The 16,280-nt window shown below is 42.7% G+C and overlaps 1 long non-coding RNA gene across 1 annotated transcript in view; it reads left to right on the forward strand.

Moving 5' to 3' along the window:
* The first annotated feature begins 2,758 nt into the window (after window positions 1-2,758).
* The window catches only part of LOC145503533 (uncharacterized), a 289,346-nt gene continuing 275,824 nt past the window's right edge, over window positions 2,759-16,280 (forward strand). Inside the window, exon 1 of the long non-coding RNA XR_014051546.1 lies at window positions 2,759-2,837. This is a non-coding gene — a long non-coding RNA (uncharacterized LOC145503533). The remainder of the gene's footprint in view (window positions 2,838-16,280) is intronic.

A 16,280-nucleotide genomic window follows, 5' to 3' on the forward strand; every position in this document is an offset into this window, starting at 1 on the left:
AGTTTTGTTCCCAAAGGCAATGATTCCCAACTGTAAATCATGGTTCTATTCATAAGGAAGAAAGTGGACGGCATAGTCAGGTAAGCAGCTCATAGCCTGCGCCCCATGTGAGACTGCATCTATGGATGTACAGGATCTTCCAGAGGCTGAGGAGAGAGCACTTTATATGGGCCGAGACTTGGCCACAGCCTTGACATATCCTGAGACATAGTCCTGTTTCTCAACTTCTTGCAGGATGGGAGAGAGGAGACTCCCGTGCTGAGCTGTGCTCCAGGAGCATCTCCCTCCATCTCCTAGTGCAGGGGCTGGTGCAGGGGCTGGCCACTCCCTCTCGTCATTCCCTGATAGCTTTGTTCACAATGCTTGCATGCCCCCCTTCTTCCATTTATGTGTCCTGGATCTTCCCTCTTCTTCCTCTATGTCTTTCAGACAAATGAAGAAACTGAGGCTCAGGGAAGGTAAGCAACTTTCTTGGCTGCAGAGCTACATTTTAGAACTGTATGTCTCAGGGTCTCCTGTGGCCTGATGAGTACCTTCCTGCACTCCTTTTTTCTCCTAACTGAGCCTGATCCCTTAGAAAAAGCTGGGCTGGGAACTCTGCCAGGACTTCTGGAGAGCTTTCTTGGAATAATGGTGCATCTGACAATAGAACACTGTGTCTTTTCTGGTGTGCTGGTGGAGAGGTTGCAGTTAAACAAGTTCTTAGGGTGTGAGGGACTTTAGGGTGCAAAGTGTGCGAGGGACCTGGATGCGGTAGCAATGAGGGCAGAGGTGCCGAGAAACCTTTAGCTTTGGGGAGGGGCCCTCTGAGAGACCCCCTCTGTCAGTCCCACTGAAGGTTAAAGTCATCATCAGCCCTTTCCAACCCTATGTGGATACCCGCTCCTGATCCTTTCCTCACTGGGAGGAAGGACTCGCATCCCACTGCTTGCTGGATAGAGTGGTGTGGGAGAAATTTGGAACAATCGTGATTGTAAGGATTTCATTTCCTGGTGACTTGAGTCTTTGGGCCTGGAGACTGCTCAGAGTCTGAACAATCAAAGCCTTGGGCCTTGAGGGAGACTCAACAGAATTTTGCTTTAAAAATTAGAATGTGTGCCAACAGGGGAATGGTTAAATGAATTCAGGTATGAAGGACTGTGCAGTAATTAAAAAGAAACAGGGAAATAGGCATACAAAGATCTCTGAGATGTACTGTAAAGTGAAGAAAATAAGTTGTAGAATAAATGTTAAATTACAACAATAAAGAACTTTCTTCCAAATGCACATATGTAAAACTGTACCAAAAGGTGCTTTGGACTTCTAGCAAACCAGTAAGTGCCTTGAACCTTACAGGGTTGCTCTGAGTGTTAAATGAGATAATATACCAATGTACTTTGCAAAAGTTAAAGTGTAAGGTAGAGGATACAAAACTATACTGTGCCATTGCATCCTTGCGGTTGCTCCCAAAGTGAAATTGGAATAGGAAAGGAGAAAATTGAGAACTTGTTACACTGTTCTCAGCACTTCTCATGCATTGCTTGCGGGCACTACAACCCTATGAAGTAGGTATTGATATTATTATCATCCCCATTTCAGTTGAGAATCTAAAGAACTTTGAAGATAATTTCCATGGTCATCCAGCTATCAAGTTACACTCATTAACTTCAGCCCAGGTTCTGGCTCCAGAGCGCTGTTGTCAGCTTTGATAACATGTTGCAGTACTATGTTGTTTTTGTTTAGCAGCGGAACCATGTCTGACTCTTTGCAACCCCATGGACTGTAGCCCACCTGGTTCCTCTGTCCATAGGATTTCCCAGGCAGGCATACTGGATTAGGTTGCTATTTTGTTCTCCAGGGTATCTTCCCCACCCTGGGATGAAACCCATTTCTCCTGCATTGGTAGGCGGATTCTTTACTGCTGAGCTACAGGGAACCCATTGAAGTACTATATCTATATCGAAATGAAGTTTACCATTCCCTTCTTGCAGCAGTTTTGAGGAAGTCAAGATTTGAACTTCCAAGAATGAGTATGTGAAACTGATTCTAACCCCTACTGAGTACTTATTATAGGCTTACACCAGGCATAGGAATAACAGGAGTTAACATTTTCTCAGCATTTGCTGTGTGTAAGACACTTTTGTTTTGCAAGTATTAATTTAATGCAAATACTTTAGGCAGGAGGCATTATTATACTATTTAACAATTTAGAAACGTGCCGAGCCCAGAGTTTGAATAACTTGCCCAGTGCAAAGACGCTTAAAATCTGGTCTCTACCCTCAGGCCAACATGGGAGTAACAAATGATGAAACAGTGCAGTAAATGCTGCAATGTGATATTTACAAAGTTCCAAAGGTGCTCACAGAGGTGCAGTCCCTTCAAGGAGAGGATGTGACATTCTGTGTAGGATCCTGAAAGGTGGAAGTGAGCGAGATTAGAGCAGGGGTGACTGCACGTGGAAGCCCTTGGGAATGCGTGAGCTAAGCCTGAATCTAAAATTCTGGGTCAGAACCAAGCCAGGTGCCCACTGCAGCGCCGGCAAGGATATGCGGTGGCAGCTGTCTGTGGTTGCTCTTCCGCAGATTTCCCAACCTACAGAACCGCACATCCCAGCGGGGTCGAGGACTCAGCTTCTGCCCCCGGCTCGGGCCACAAAGAGTCCCTCCTCACCCTGGACTACGTGAGCGGCAGGGGCAAACTGCGCTGCGGAGTAGGCTCAAACGGTAAGGGACCGTCGGGGAAGGTAGAGCGGTGATTGGCGGATATGATAAATACGTAAAGGGACTATCCGGATTGGTTGCCGCCTTCTCCGCTGTAGGATAGCCGGGCAGAAAATCTTCGTCTAGAGAATTTTTCAGGTAAAAACATCTGGAGCCTTCTCTTCCCGCTACAGACTCCAGCGGCGACTTCCCGTCAGGTGTGCGTCATGTTACCTGTTTGGAAACCAGATGTCCCTTAAGAGAATTAACCATTCTCCACTGCAGTGAGCGCTGTGCTGTCAGCGGAGCTTCTGATTGGCTGCTGTGGGATGGGGCGGGCTAGACTGGAGCCAGGGCTGCCTGGGGAGAAGCCCGGCTTCCCCGCCCTCTCTCCAATCCAGGGCGGGTGGCGCCCCCATGTGGTCTTTTGGAGCTGTTGCCGCCCGAAGTCCTTTTCTTGGCTTGCTTGGTTCCCAGAGCCTTTTTAACCTAGAAAGAGAAAGACCTAGACTGGAATAGATACCAGCTGGGCTGGATGAGAGTGCAGACGCTAAGGGCTGACTTCCTGTGCTGGTTTCCAGCTTTACACACAAGCCCGTTTCCTTTCTTTCCTGCCTGGGTCTCATCTATAAAATGGGCGTAATAATGGTAACCTACCTCAGAGGGTTACTGTGAAGTTTCAGTTAATTGATATGCTTATAGGTCTCACAGTGCCAGGCACATAATAGGTGCATAATGAATGATAGCTGGTGGAAGTCTGTGATCTAGTTGAGAATGAGTGTTGTGGCATTTGAAAGACTTGCCATTGATGATCAGATTACTCTGTCTCTGTTTCTCATCTGTTAAGGGGGACTAAACAATAGCACCTACTTAATGAAACTGTGGATTAATTGAGATAATACTGGTAAAAGTATCTAACATATAGTAGTTTATAAATGTTGTCTCCTATTATTATTATTGAACTATTATGATTACTCTTTCTCTTCTTCTGCCCAAAAGGTCACTTCAGCCTGAGTTGGCCCCTCTGAAAGAGGAACAGTAGTTTGCCTGGAATTAGAGTCTCTAAATCTGTGACACTCTTATGTGTAAAGACCAGTCTTGGAAAATCTCTTCATCCCAGTCCTGCCCATCATTTCCATCATTCTTTTAGGCACAGTCGTCTTAAGCCCCAGCTGGTACCTGAGAAGAATCATTAAAATCATTAACATTATAATATTAACTCTTTGGTACAGAATTGGTTTGTCAGATTATCTTTAAAGTTGACTCAGGTGTTGAACAGTATTTTGAGGGCAGGGAACACAGAATGACATGTGCTGGTGGGGTAAGATAAGGTGTCATGGGTCTGAAAGTGAAGGACCTAAGTCAACATATACCCTAGGGTGAGCCTGTGATGGACCACTGATGTGAAGTGTGTGGTGGTGGTTGGGTTCAGGGCAGCCTGGAATCCTTGTGAGTCATGGGAAGAACACTGGGCTGAGACTCAGAGATTTGAACTCTGGGTATAACTTCATCTCTCTGGTTGTGTGACTTTTGACAAGGCACTTAATATTTTCTGAGGATTGGCTTTATAGTTTGTAAAATAAAATTGAATTCTCTTGCTTGGTGCCTGGCACATAACAAGAAATCTATAAACACTAGTTATTGTTGTTTTTATTGTTATTAATTCATCTTCAAAAATATGTTAAGGATTATGGGAGAATGTGGTATATTAAGTTTTTTAAATTTTAATGATAATTGTTATTATTGGCTGGGCCACAGAGCATGTGGGATCTTAGTTGCCTGACCAGGTATTGAGCCCATGTACTCTACAGTGGAAGTACTGAGTCTTAGCCACTGGGGAAATCCTATTAAGTTTTTGTCTTCCAAGAATCGGGGTACCTGAGATCACCAGTCAAGCAAGGGTTGTTTACCTTTCCTTTTCCACTTCCTCCTTGTTATTTTTCTTCTGTCTCTATTAAAAAATCTAGCTAGCAGGGGAAGTCAAATAGGTAACCCTGTTTAATGAGGTCTTCATAATTCCTTGGATGCCTCCCTCCCCTACTATAAAACTGACCACTTCCCATCAGCTGCCTCAGATACTCCCTTCCCTTTTGGCCTAGAAGATGGGGCTTTACCTAGAGCTTAGGGCTTGTACATGGTGATCTCCATGTACCTCAGCAGCCCCAGAGCCCTGGAGTTCCTCTTTGGATGAGGGAAGCCCAAGAGTTAATGTGGTACTTCTGGGAGCAGGGACTATGGGAGGGGTGGGTAGGACAGTGACATCCTTTCTAGCTATACAACATCCTTTTTTGTGTGTGATTACTATCTTTGGTTTACTCTGGGATGCTATATCTCTCCCATTCTGAACATGTATGTAGAGCTGTTTCTCAGTTAAAAAAGACAAAAGAGAATAGTGGGAAAATCTGGGGATTTTTGTTTTGGGCAGACTTCCATTTGAATCTAGTCCTTTACTGTATGATCTTAGAGGAGTTGCTTATTTTCATAGTTTTCTTTTTTATACAGTGAGGGATAATCAGAATACTACTCAGCAGCAAAAATGAATGAAATATTGACAAATGGAATAACATGGATGAATCTCAAAATAATCATGCTGAGTATAAGATGGTAGCCAAAAATAGTATACACTGTATGATCTTGTTTGCATAAAATTCTAGAAAATGCACACTAGTCTATAGCATCAGAAAGCAAACCAGTGGTTGTCTTGGAAAATGAACTAGAAAGGAGTGGAGCAAGGATAATAAAGGGTGCAAGGAAACTTTTGGAGGAGGGTTTTACATGTGTGTATGTGTATCAAAACCTCCTAAATTGCACACTTTAAGTGCAGTTTATTGTATGTCAGTTCCTCAATAAACATCAAAATGAGGATAGTAAAGCCTATTCATAAATAGTTTTGATATTTTAGTGAAAAAAAGCATGCTAAAGTGCCAAGAATACCACAAGCAATCAATAAAGGGCTTTTCTATTCTCCCTCATTTTCACATATTAAAAAAAACAATAACAAAACATTAGCTTTAGCATCATATGTTTATATGACAAAGGCCTATAAGTGAGCACCAACACTTTAAGTAATAAAGGCTACAATTTTTTCCTGCTTTTTTTGGGATCATGGATATATATATATATATATATATTTGTATATATATATGTACATATATATATAAAGTATTAAATGAGACAATCATGAGAGGAACTTTGAGCAGTGCTGGGCATGTAGAAACATTCAATTTGTTTTGTTTGTTAACTATTATTAATCATTATTACAAATTTGATGGATAGCTAATAATGAATGATCAGTAAATACTGGTTGTAATTACTATTATTTTGTTTCTGGATTGGATGGCCAGGAAAGACTTGCTAGAAGATCACCGAAGTTAATTTCAAAAAAGGTTTGCCTTTTCTGAGACTCCTTGATGATGCTGGAGTTTTGTGCTCAGTTGCTCAGTCGTGTCCAATTCTTAGAGACCCCATGGACTAGAGCCCACAAGGCTCCTCTGTCCATAGGATTTTCCAGGCAAGAATATTGGAGTGGGTAGCCATTTCCTTTGTATCTGGTGAAAAATCGTGACAGGAACCATCTGGAAGAAATGTAGTTAATGTCCTTTTCAGTAATATAATTACTCATCATGACTGTTAATAAGATAATATTGAAGGTTTCTGATTTATTAATGGTGATCAGTGATTTAGATGGGAATAAGTTGTTCCTAGTCCTAACAAAGTGGTATTAACTTTTGGGAAATAAATCTTTGCATTGTATACAAGCAGCTCCTGCGAAACTTGTCAAAATGGAGATTTGTGAGGTTTACCTATGAAGATTTTGACTTGGTAACTCTAGGATGGGCTAGGAATTTGTATTTTATTATGCATGCCCAGTTGGTTTTGATACAGATAGGCTGTAGACTGTTCTGTGTGAAGCAATTGAGAAAACATTTGGGACCTTGGACAGCTCCTGGTGATGCTAGCTCAAGATTTTCAGGACATAGGACAGCTCCTAGCATCTCTGGCCGCATACGCAGTGGGAGATGAACTTCAGTTCTCTATGGGGCTTGCCCTTTTTCCTAGAGAATTAAAAAATCCAGGGTCTCTTAAGACTGCACTTTGGGCAATGAAAAGTTTTGACCCCTGGTGGCAAATAAGGAGATGAGGTACATGGTACCCGGTGGTTCAGGTCAGGTCAGGTCAGTTCAGTCGCTCAGTCGTGTCCGACTCTTTGCGACCCCATGAACTGCAGCATGCCAGGCCTCTCTGTCCATCACCAACTCCCAGAGTCCACCCAAACCCATGTCCATCGAGTCAGCGATGCCATCCAACCATCTCATCCTCTGTCGGCCCCTTCTCCTCCCGCCCCTAATCCTACCCAGCATTAGGGTCTTTTCCAATGAGTCAACTCTTCACATGAGGTGGCCAAAGTATTGGAGTTTCAGCTTCAACATCAGTCCTTCCAATGAACACCCGGTAGTAGAAGTATTCCAAGTCCTTAACTTGAAAATTTTGGGGCAGTGGGGGCACATGTAGCCTGCAGAGGATCTGAGACTCTTTTGAGCTTGTATGCAAAATTGTGAGGAGGATTGTGGACATGTATTAATATTTTAGTGGATGGGGAAATTAACTTTGTCTCCACTTGAGGATGGAAATATTCTGGACCAACTAATTTGTGTACTTTTATATACCATTTATGTACTTTGATAGACCTCTTAAGATTTGTGTGGGTGACTAGAGAATTTTAAGTTCTTCCTTGTTGTTCAAGTACTAGCAGCTATCTATATTACATTAACTGTGACAACTTCAGTAAAAACAAACATGCAAACAATCCTTGAAGGCACCCAACTCTGACATCTCAAGTCGTAACTTGAAGTACTGTCAAGTGTTGTGATGGAGATCTGTTAAAGTTGGTACAGAGTTGGATATATCTCATCTTGGCTAATCTGGAAACTTCATATTACTTAAATACTATCTTACTATAGATTAATGTGGGAAATGAGGTCGTTTGGGTGATTAAGAAGGCTTTTTTCCCTATATATTATTTGATCTTTAAATATTCTTATCCTTGATGGCTTTACACGTATACAAGTCAGTGGCTCTGGAATACTGAGTTGGCTATTATTTGCAGTGGGTCAAACTATTTCTTACAGACAAGGTGATAGCTATTAATAGAATTTCACTTAAAATACATCCCCAAAGTTAACCCTTAATAGTTGGCAAACCATCTCACATTCATCATCTGTGGCCTGTTTGGTGGTAGTCTGTAGCTAAGGTGGTAGCTTAATATTCTAACATATGTAAAGAGAAAGTCATTCTCTCAAAGGCCTAGTTGATTTGAATCATCTGTCCTGAAAGGTGCTGTTTTTCTGACTATGGAAAAGATGCTCTTGAGTCAGTGCCAATGAGATGAGAGCTACTCCAGTGGGAGAGAGGAGGCAGAGCTATGAGGATGCTCATCAGATCCTCAGAGACTAAGGACATTTGAAGGGGCAGCTTGTGTCCATGACTCTGACGTTTTTCTTTCTCTGAGGAGTAATGAGATAGAAATTATTGACTCAAGGCTCTTAGCAGCCCAGCAAACCTTCTGAACTATCTGTGCTAATTTTGGAGTAAAGATAACCCAGATAGTTTCTTTTCTTGGCTTCTGTGACACCAGCCTCTCGTGTTTGATTTGTTACCTCCAGTCTCACTGGATGCTCCCTTTTAATCTCTTAACTGGCTATGTCTTCTTTGCTTGACCTCCAGTTTTTTCCTGGGTCCTCTTCTCTAGCTATGCTGTCTCCCTGGTGGATTTCATTTAGTTCCATTATGTTAATACCACCTGCATGCAGATGACTCCAAAATGTTAGTCTCCAGTCTTGACCTTTCCTTGAGCTGCAGGCTCATAAATCAAACTGCCTACTTGATGTCATCCTGCCTCCCTGACTTGGATATCTAATAGCATCTTAAATGTAATGGACCCACACTGTACTCTTTATTCTCATCTCTTCCTCTCCCTAAACTGTTCTTCTCCCAATTTCTTCCTTGAAAAATGGTATCACCTCTTCCCAGTTTTTAAAGATAAAAACCTGGGGGTCATTCCACTCTTTTCCTCACTTGTCACATCCAGTTAGTCAGTTCCATCTCCAAGCTACATCTCCAGTATATTCACTTCTTTCTCTTTCTACAACTATCACCTTCAGGTTAAATAATCAATGTCTCTCATCTGGGCCATTTCAATGGTCTTTTAGCTAGCCCTTCAGCTTTCATTTTTGTTTTACTCTAATCCTTTCTCTAAGCAGCGTCCAAAATAAATGATAAATTGAATCATATCATCTCCCTTCTTAATACTCACCAATGACTTCTCATTGAATTTAGTATACAATTCAGACTTCCTTCTTTCCATGGCCTTTAAAACCCTACATGATATCATCATGTCCATTTCCCTAACTCACCTCCTTATATTCTGTCTTGCTTCCTCTGCTCCAGCCACATCACCTCCTCGCAATTCCTTAAATACAGCAAGTTTATCCCTACCTCAAAGCCTTGGCACTTATTTTTTCTTCCTGGAACACTCATATTCAAGAAGTGTACATGACTGCCTCCTTCTCAATATCCAGGCTTCAGCTCCAATGTTATTTTCACAGAGAGATCGTTTATTCATGACAGAGAGATCATTCACTTATTTTTCCTTCAGTCACTATCTCTCTGGTCTCCTGGCTTAATTTTCTTGGTGTTTATCATGTACTGGGTACAAATTTTATGTCACATATTCAGATAAGCAAGAAACTGGTAATTTACTGGCTCTTATTGGATTCCCTGGTGGCTCAGATGCTAAAGAATTTGCCTGCAACGCACGAGACCTGGGTTCAATCCATGGGTTGGGAAGATCCCCTGGAGGAGGACATGGCAACCCACTCCAGTATTCTTGCCTGGAGAATCCCATGGACAGAGGAGCCTGGTGGTCCATGGGGTCACAAAGAATCAGACATGACTGAGCAATTAAGCACAGCACTGCACAGTAATAATCATAGTAAGCTAACTACTGTCACAGACAACCTTCAATTTCAATGGCTTAACCCAATAAAGTTGATTCCTGTGCATGGCACAGTCCCATGTAGGGTGGGAGATTATGGGAGTGGGGGTTGGAGAAGGGCTATCTGATCTTGTCCACTTTGATCTCTTTGGAGTGGCTGAAGGCTTCTGTCTCTGCTGCCATCAGTCACTGAGCTTCTCATGCTGCCTGTCGTCTAGGCTGTCCATACCAGTCATCTAGCATCCTTTTTGTTCAAGGCAAGTCTCCTCTCCTGGTCCATCAGCACTCTCTCAAACAGCTCTGTACCCTTCCTGAGATTAGGGAAAACCTTCTGATGCTCTTCTGCACCATTCTGTGCTGAAGGAGCCTAGTGGGTATGGTAGGGGGGCGGCGGGTGGAGGAGAGCTGTACTGATTTTTTTCTGCATGAGCATGCCAGCCTCCATTCTGTTCTGCTGAGGACACTCCCGCCATGTGAGACATTTTGTGAAGTTTTAAGAAATTCTCTGCTCTCATTCTTGACCCTAAATTAGGGGGCTTCATCAACACCCAACTGAAATTTCTTTTCTGAGAGGGGTCAGGAGGAAGGGCCTCTATCTCAGGGACCGTCACCAACAATTTTCTCTCTAGCTCTTATCTACCAATTTTGAAGCTCTTCCCTTCAACTCCAAAAAGCTTTTGATCTCTCTGTGTGGCGAGAAGACTGATCATCTCAACTCTTCTCTTTCCAAACAGTGTTTATAAATAAACTCTATGCCCTCTTCTTCCAGGCTTTGTCTTCTTGCCATGCAAAGCCAAGCTTTTTGAAATGAAACAAAGCAAGACAATATAATACAAAGCTTTCTTCAAACACTTTGATTTTCAATACTATTGTCTCTTCTATGTATAAAAAAAGTCTACATGTACACTCAAAGCCACTGAGATCAGTGCCAGTATAAAGGGACTGCTGCTTCCTAAAGGGCACAAGGAAGCAAAGGGTGGAGTTGAGATGGGGTTGGCTGTGGAAACCTCAGTGAAGGTCTCAAAACACTACTTTCTGCTACATCTTGTGGTGTATGAGCTCTCTTCCCCTCAAGAAAATATCTCCGTTAAGAGCCAAGACCTTGACAATCTTGTTTAGTTGAAGCCTAAAACTGCTTGTGCGAAGCAAGTATTTGTTACCTAAGCAATTTGGCTCAAATTGGAAGGTGGTAATGCACCTCTTGCAAGGCAAGAGACCTGGGTTCAATCCCTGTGTTGGGAAGATCCCCTGGAGAAGGAAATGACAACCCACTCCAGTATTATTGCCTGGAGAATTCCATGGATAGAGAAGCCTAGAGGTCTACAGTCTGTGGGATTGCAAAGAGTCAGACATGACTGAGTGACTAACAAGCAATTTACTATGATTAATTAATTAATATTTGTTGAATGAATGGAAAAAAAGGCTTTGGTATTTTTCTAAGCTTCGGTTTAGGTTAGAACTTCTGTCCACCTGTCTCTTCCTTTTTCTGGTCTCCTTAAAATGATTTGAATGGCCTTGAATTACCAACCTAATTGTGTTGACATGGGAGGAGGAGCTCTTAGCAGACCCTCTCTTTAGACTCAGTCATATAAATACTCTATAAACTGAATTCATGTCCTTTTCTGAACCACAGTTAGCAGAAGGGGCAGCTGGATTGCTAATACAGACCTTAAGAGGGTCCCTTCTAATGATAAGAACCGAAACAAAATGAGGTTTTTTGTCCAAAAGTTAATATAATTTAAGAAGATAGAATTAAAATGTACCCATGCATTATTCTGTAACATATTTTCTTCACATTATTTTAACTTCTGAAGCATAAAAATAGTTTGGGCATGGTAGTCATCTTACACAGATTCAGTTCAGTTCAGTCACTCAGTTGTCCCACTCTTTAGAATGACTTAATAAAATGCCATTATGTATCATTTAAAGGAGGTAAGTGCTCTACAAAGTTTGGAGGGAGAAAAAGGAATGAAATCCACTTCTTTTGAGGCTAAGATTTCACTCCCTAGTCACAAGCAGACCCTAGTATGCAGCTCTCCCTTCTTCTCCAAGGCCCACCTCCTAAAGGGCCTTACACATGTCCAGACTTCCCGGGCCAGCCAGCCGTTGCCATTTCTCCATCACTTTGGCCATGTGATTCCCTCATCCATTCTTCTACTCTAGGACTCAGCCTCAATTCCACCTGCTCTTTGATACCCTATGTCTTCCTCCCCGCCAGAGTCCACTGTTCCTTTTCCAATAGCATGCTTTTCCTACCTCTGTTGAACATGTATTTCATTATCCCTGGCGTTCAAGCGGCTTGGTGCCATGTGGTTCTCTCTCACTGGCATGCAAGCCTTTTGAAGTTCACCATGCTCCCGACAACACTGCGCACTCCACAGGCGCTCGGTTATTAACGCTGTCATCGGACTGATGCTTATGTGTCACATTCCAGGCACCATCTAGACCCCTTATATAGCTAGATAGACAAAGTTCTTTATCTGTGACTAAACAGAAGTCGATTTTTTCCCCTTTTCCATATTTTTTTTTGCAGCTATCTTAAAAAAAAAAACTTTTTATTTTGTATCGGTGTATAGCTGATTAACAAACAATGTTGTGATAGTTTCTGGTGAACAGGATAACAGGATGACTCCACTTTTTACCATGTTGTCGGAAGGATCAAATGAGATGACATGTAGAGCATGGTGGCTGGTAAGTAGTAACCAATCAATAAAAAAAGGCCATTGTTTTTATACTTAAAAAAAAACTTTTTATTTTATATTGATGTATAGAAGATTAATAATGTTGTGATAGCTTCAGGTGGACAACAAAGAAACTCAGTCATACATAAACATGTATCCATTCTCCCCCCAAGTCCCCTTTCAAGCAGGTTGCCACTTGACATTGCACAGAGTTCCCTAAGCTATACAGTAGGTCCTTGTTGGTTATCCATTTAAAGTATAGCACCTGTACATGTTCATCCCAAATTCCCTAACTGTCCCGTCCCCCCATCTTTCCCCACAGCAACCACGAGTTTGTTCTCTAAGCCTGTGAGTCTCTTTCTGTTTTGTAAGTTCATTTATATCATTTTTACAAAAGTCAATTTTGCATCATTATTTTCAATTAAACAGACAGGTTTTACTTCAATAGTGCAAGACATGTTTTTTTTTTTCTTCTTTAAATTTTATATGCAGGACTTACACAGATGACTTTTCTTTTTGATTATATGTCATCCCTAGATATATTTGGGGCTTCTCAGGTGGCGCTAGTGGTAAAGAATCCACTTGCCAATACAGCAGACTCAAGAGACACAGGTTTGATCCCTGGGTCAGGGAGATCCCCTGGAGAAGGGAATGGCTACCCACTCCAGTATTCTTGCCTGGAGAATCCCATGGACAGAGGAGTCTAGTGGGCTACAGTCCATGGGGTCACAAAGAGTTGGAAACACTGAGAAAATTTCTGCCCTGTACTCACTGTTCAGAAATGAGGTGAATCCTTTATGCGCATGAACACATAGACACTTCTTTCAGTTTGGTGGAAGGGGGTAGGGGTGTAAATTCGCATCTGTGTTCACCGTCTGCTGTCTTAGTTTGAATTGCTTTATCAGGCAGAGTCCCTTTGGTTATTCATTGGTTACATATTTATTGAGTACCTTCTATGCATAATACTCTTCTTATTTTCCATATTTACTCTTGGCATAATCTAGCATGAACCATCCACTTTTGAAGGGATTAATTTCTTGCCAAATACGGCCGTACATCGACTATGTCAACTTCTTAATTAAGCAATTGCCAGTTGCTGAAAAGGACAGTCCCTGAAATCTCAGTGGTTGAGTCAACAGGAGTTATTCACATAAGCACATTTCAGTACAGATATTCTGTGTAGTGGTTCAGGGACCCAGGCTCTTTCCATTTTGCGGTTCTGCTATTTCTTTGGGTTTCAGAATCCATTAGGGCAGGGCAGAAGCTGTGTAGAATATTTTTATAGGCCAGGCCTCCCAGGTGGCACTAGTGGTTAAGAATCTGCCTGCCAGTACAGGAGATGCAAGAGGGTTAGATCCCTGGGTCGGGAAGATGCCCTGGAGAAGGAAATGGTAACTCACTCCAGTGTTCTTGCCTGGAGAATTCCATGGACAGAGGAGCCTGGCGGGCTATAGTCCATGGGGTTGCAAAGAGTTGGACTTGACTGAGCATACATGCTTGCTTTCTTGAACTATAGTATATCATAGCTCATAATCCACGGTCTAGAAATCCATCACATGGCCTCACTAAGAGGCAAAGGGGAGTGTGATAGAGAGTATGGTCTCTGAGCAACCACTTCCTTGAAACAACTCTAGCCATATGGACTAGGGCATGAATGTTTAGTCTCTTCTGTTATCCAGGGTGAAGGGTGAAGCCAGTGAGGCCTGTCTTCTCAGACCCCAGCTTCTGGTCTCTGTTCCTCTTGTCTCCCTCCATGATCCTCCTTTCACTTCCTCCCAGTCCCTGTAGATGGCCAGTCATCTGTCCTTCATCTGAAACTGCTCTTAGGAAGGAAGTGATGGTTCTACTAAAGTCTCAGTGACAGGCGAGGCTCCATCTAAGGCTGCTTGCATTTTAACAGAAGAAAGCCTCTGTTTGATATAAGTAAAAAAATATGAGGCTCTAATAAGGGAATCTGAAGGCATGTGAGGTATTTTGGGGGAACAAGAAGCACGCAGTCCCTAAAATTAAACCATATGTTAGATCTGACCGTGTCTTTCTATACAACCCCCCAAAACCACAGGGCTCTGAAGCTTGAGATAGGTTTCTTTATTCTTTCATTTAATTTGGAAACTTTCCATAAAGACAGGCTGTGATGGGCTAAATTGTGTACCCACCCCCTTGCCTTAATGCATATGTTGGAGTTCTGACTCCAGGTATCCAAAATGTGACTGTTTGGAGATAGGGTCTTAAGAGGTGATTACATTAAAATGAGGGTGCTAGGGGGTGTTCTGGTTCTAATCCAATCTCACTGGTGTCCTTGTAAGAATGGGGAGAGTGGGACACACAGAGAGCCCACAGGGGGTGTGCACCAAGGGAATACCACATGAGGACACAGCAAGTAGGCAGCCACCCGCAAGTCAGAGAGACAGAGCTCAGAAGAATCCAAGCTGGCCAATACCTTGATCTTGGACTTCAGGCTCTACAACTGTGAGAAATAAGTTTCTGTTGTTTTAAAGCCACCCAATCTGGGGGCTTCCCTGGTGGCTCCGTGATAAAGAATCCGCCTGCCAGTGCAGGAGACACTATTTCGATCCTTTGTCCAGGGAGATCCCATATGCCGAGGAGCAGCTAAGCCTGTGTGCCACAACTAAGAGCCTGTGCTCTAGAACCCGGGAACTGCAACTGCTGAGCCCATGGGCTGCCACTTTGGAAGCCCGTGTGCTGTAGAGCCCATACTCTGCAACAAGAGAAGCCACTGAAATTTGAAGTACTGCAACTAGAGAAAAGCTGTGCAGCAGTGAAGACCCAGCACAGCCAAAAATAAATGAATGATTTAAAAATCGTTTACAAAAAGGATTTAAAGCCACCTGATCTGAGGTATGTTATTATGGCAACCTGAGAAAACCAGTACATGGATTCCCCCATTTTGTACATGGATCGGTGTTTTTAAGTGCAATAGGCAGCTAGGAGGAGATTTGGGAGCAAGGATCCTTGGCTACAAAGGAATCAAAGATGAGTGAAAGAGCTTAACAACTGAGAGTAAATGGATTCCATGTTTCCTTGAGAAGTCCAGAGTGTAATATGTTAGATAGTCTCCAGAATAGTGAACTGGTGGTGTCAGCTCTGAGTTAATGACTCTAAAACATGCTCAGATAAATTTGTGGTTATTTCCATTTGTGTTTCTATGGACTGATTTAAGTAACATGCAAGTAATGGAAGATTCCTACAAAATGCTTTAACACATGAAAAAGAGAAATTCTGGATAAATATTAGTCAAAAACTTCTTGCTTTTGTTGTTCAGTCGCTCAGTCATGTCTGCCTCTTTCCAACCCCACGGGCTGTAGCACACAAGGCTTCCCTTTTCTTCACCATCTCCCGGAGCTTGCTCAAACTCATGTCCATTGAGTTGATGATGCCATCCAACCATCTCATTCTCTCTCGCCCCCTTCTCCTCCTGCCCTCAATCTTTCCCAGCATCAGGCTCTTTTCCAATGAGTTGGTTCTTCGCATGAGGTGGCCAAAGCATTAGAGCTTCAGCTTCAGCATCAGTACCCAGCTAGCAATATGTAACCAGCTGATTCAAAGTTAAGGTGGCACTGTGGTCAGTACAGTCATTCTGCAGCCTTGAACTGCCTATTTTTTCTGCCTAAGTAGGAATAGCCTCCAGTCTTTGTTCCCTCTTGCTTCTGAAACTCAACAATTGCCAATGTATGTTTTTTTAGCACCCAGAGCTGAGTTCAGGGCTTGAAAATGCCCTAGGGCCTGCCAATGCTGGATTGGCCAAGTGTTTCTCCTTTCTTGCAGACACATCAGTGGCTCTGGGGCCTTTTCCAGGAAACAGTGTTCAAGAATTCAAACCCAATCACAAATCCCCTGTGGGTGAACAAGAGAAAGCAGGCATCTGGCATCCAGAGATAGGAAACAGAAGTGACATTGTGCTGTCAG

The sequence above is a fragment of the Giraffa tippelskirchi genome, chromosome 4 (assembly GCF_054371585.1).
Source record: "Giraffa tippelskirchi isolate mGirTip1 chromosome 4, T2T-mGirTip1v1.2.pri, whole genome shotgun sequence".
Lineage (NCBI taxonomy): Eukaryota > Metazoa > Chordata > Mammalia > Artiodactyla > Giraffidae > Giraffa > Giraffa tippelskirchi.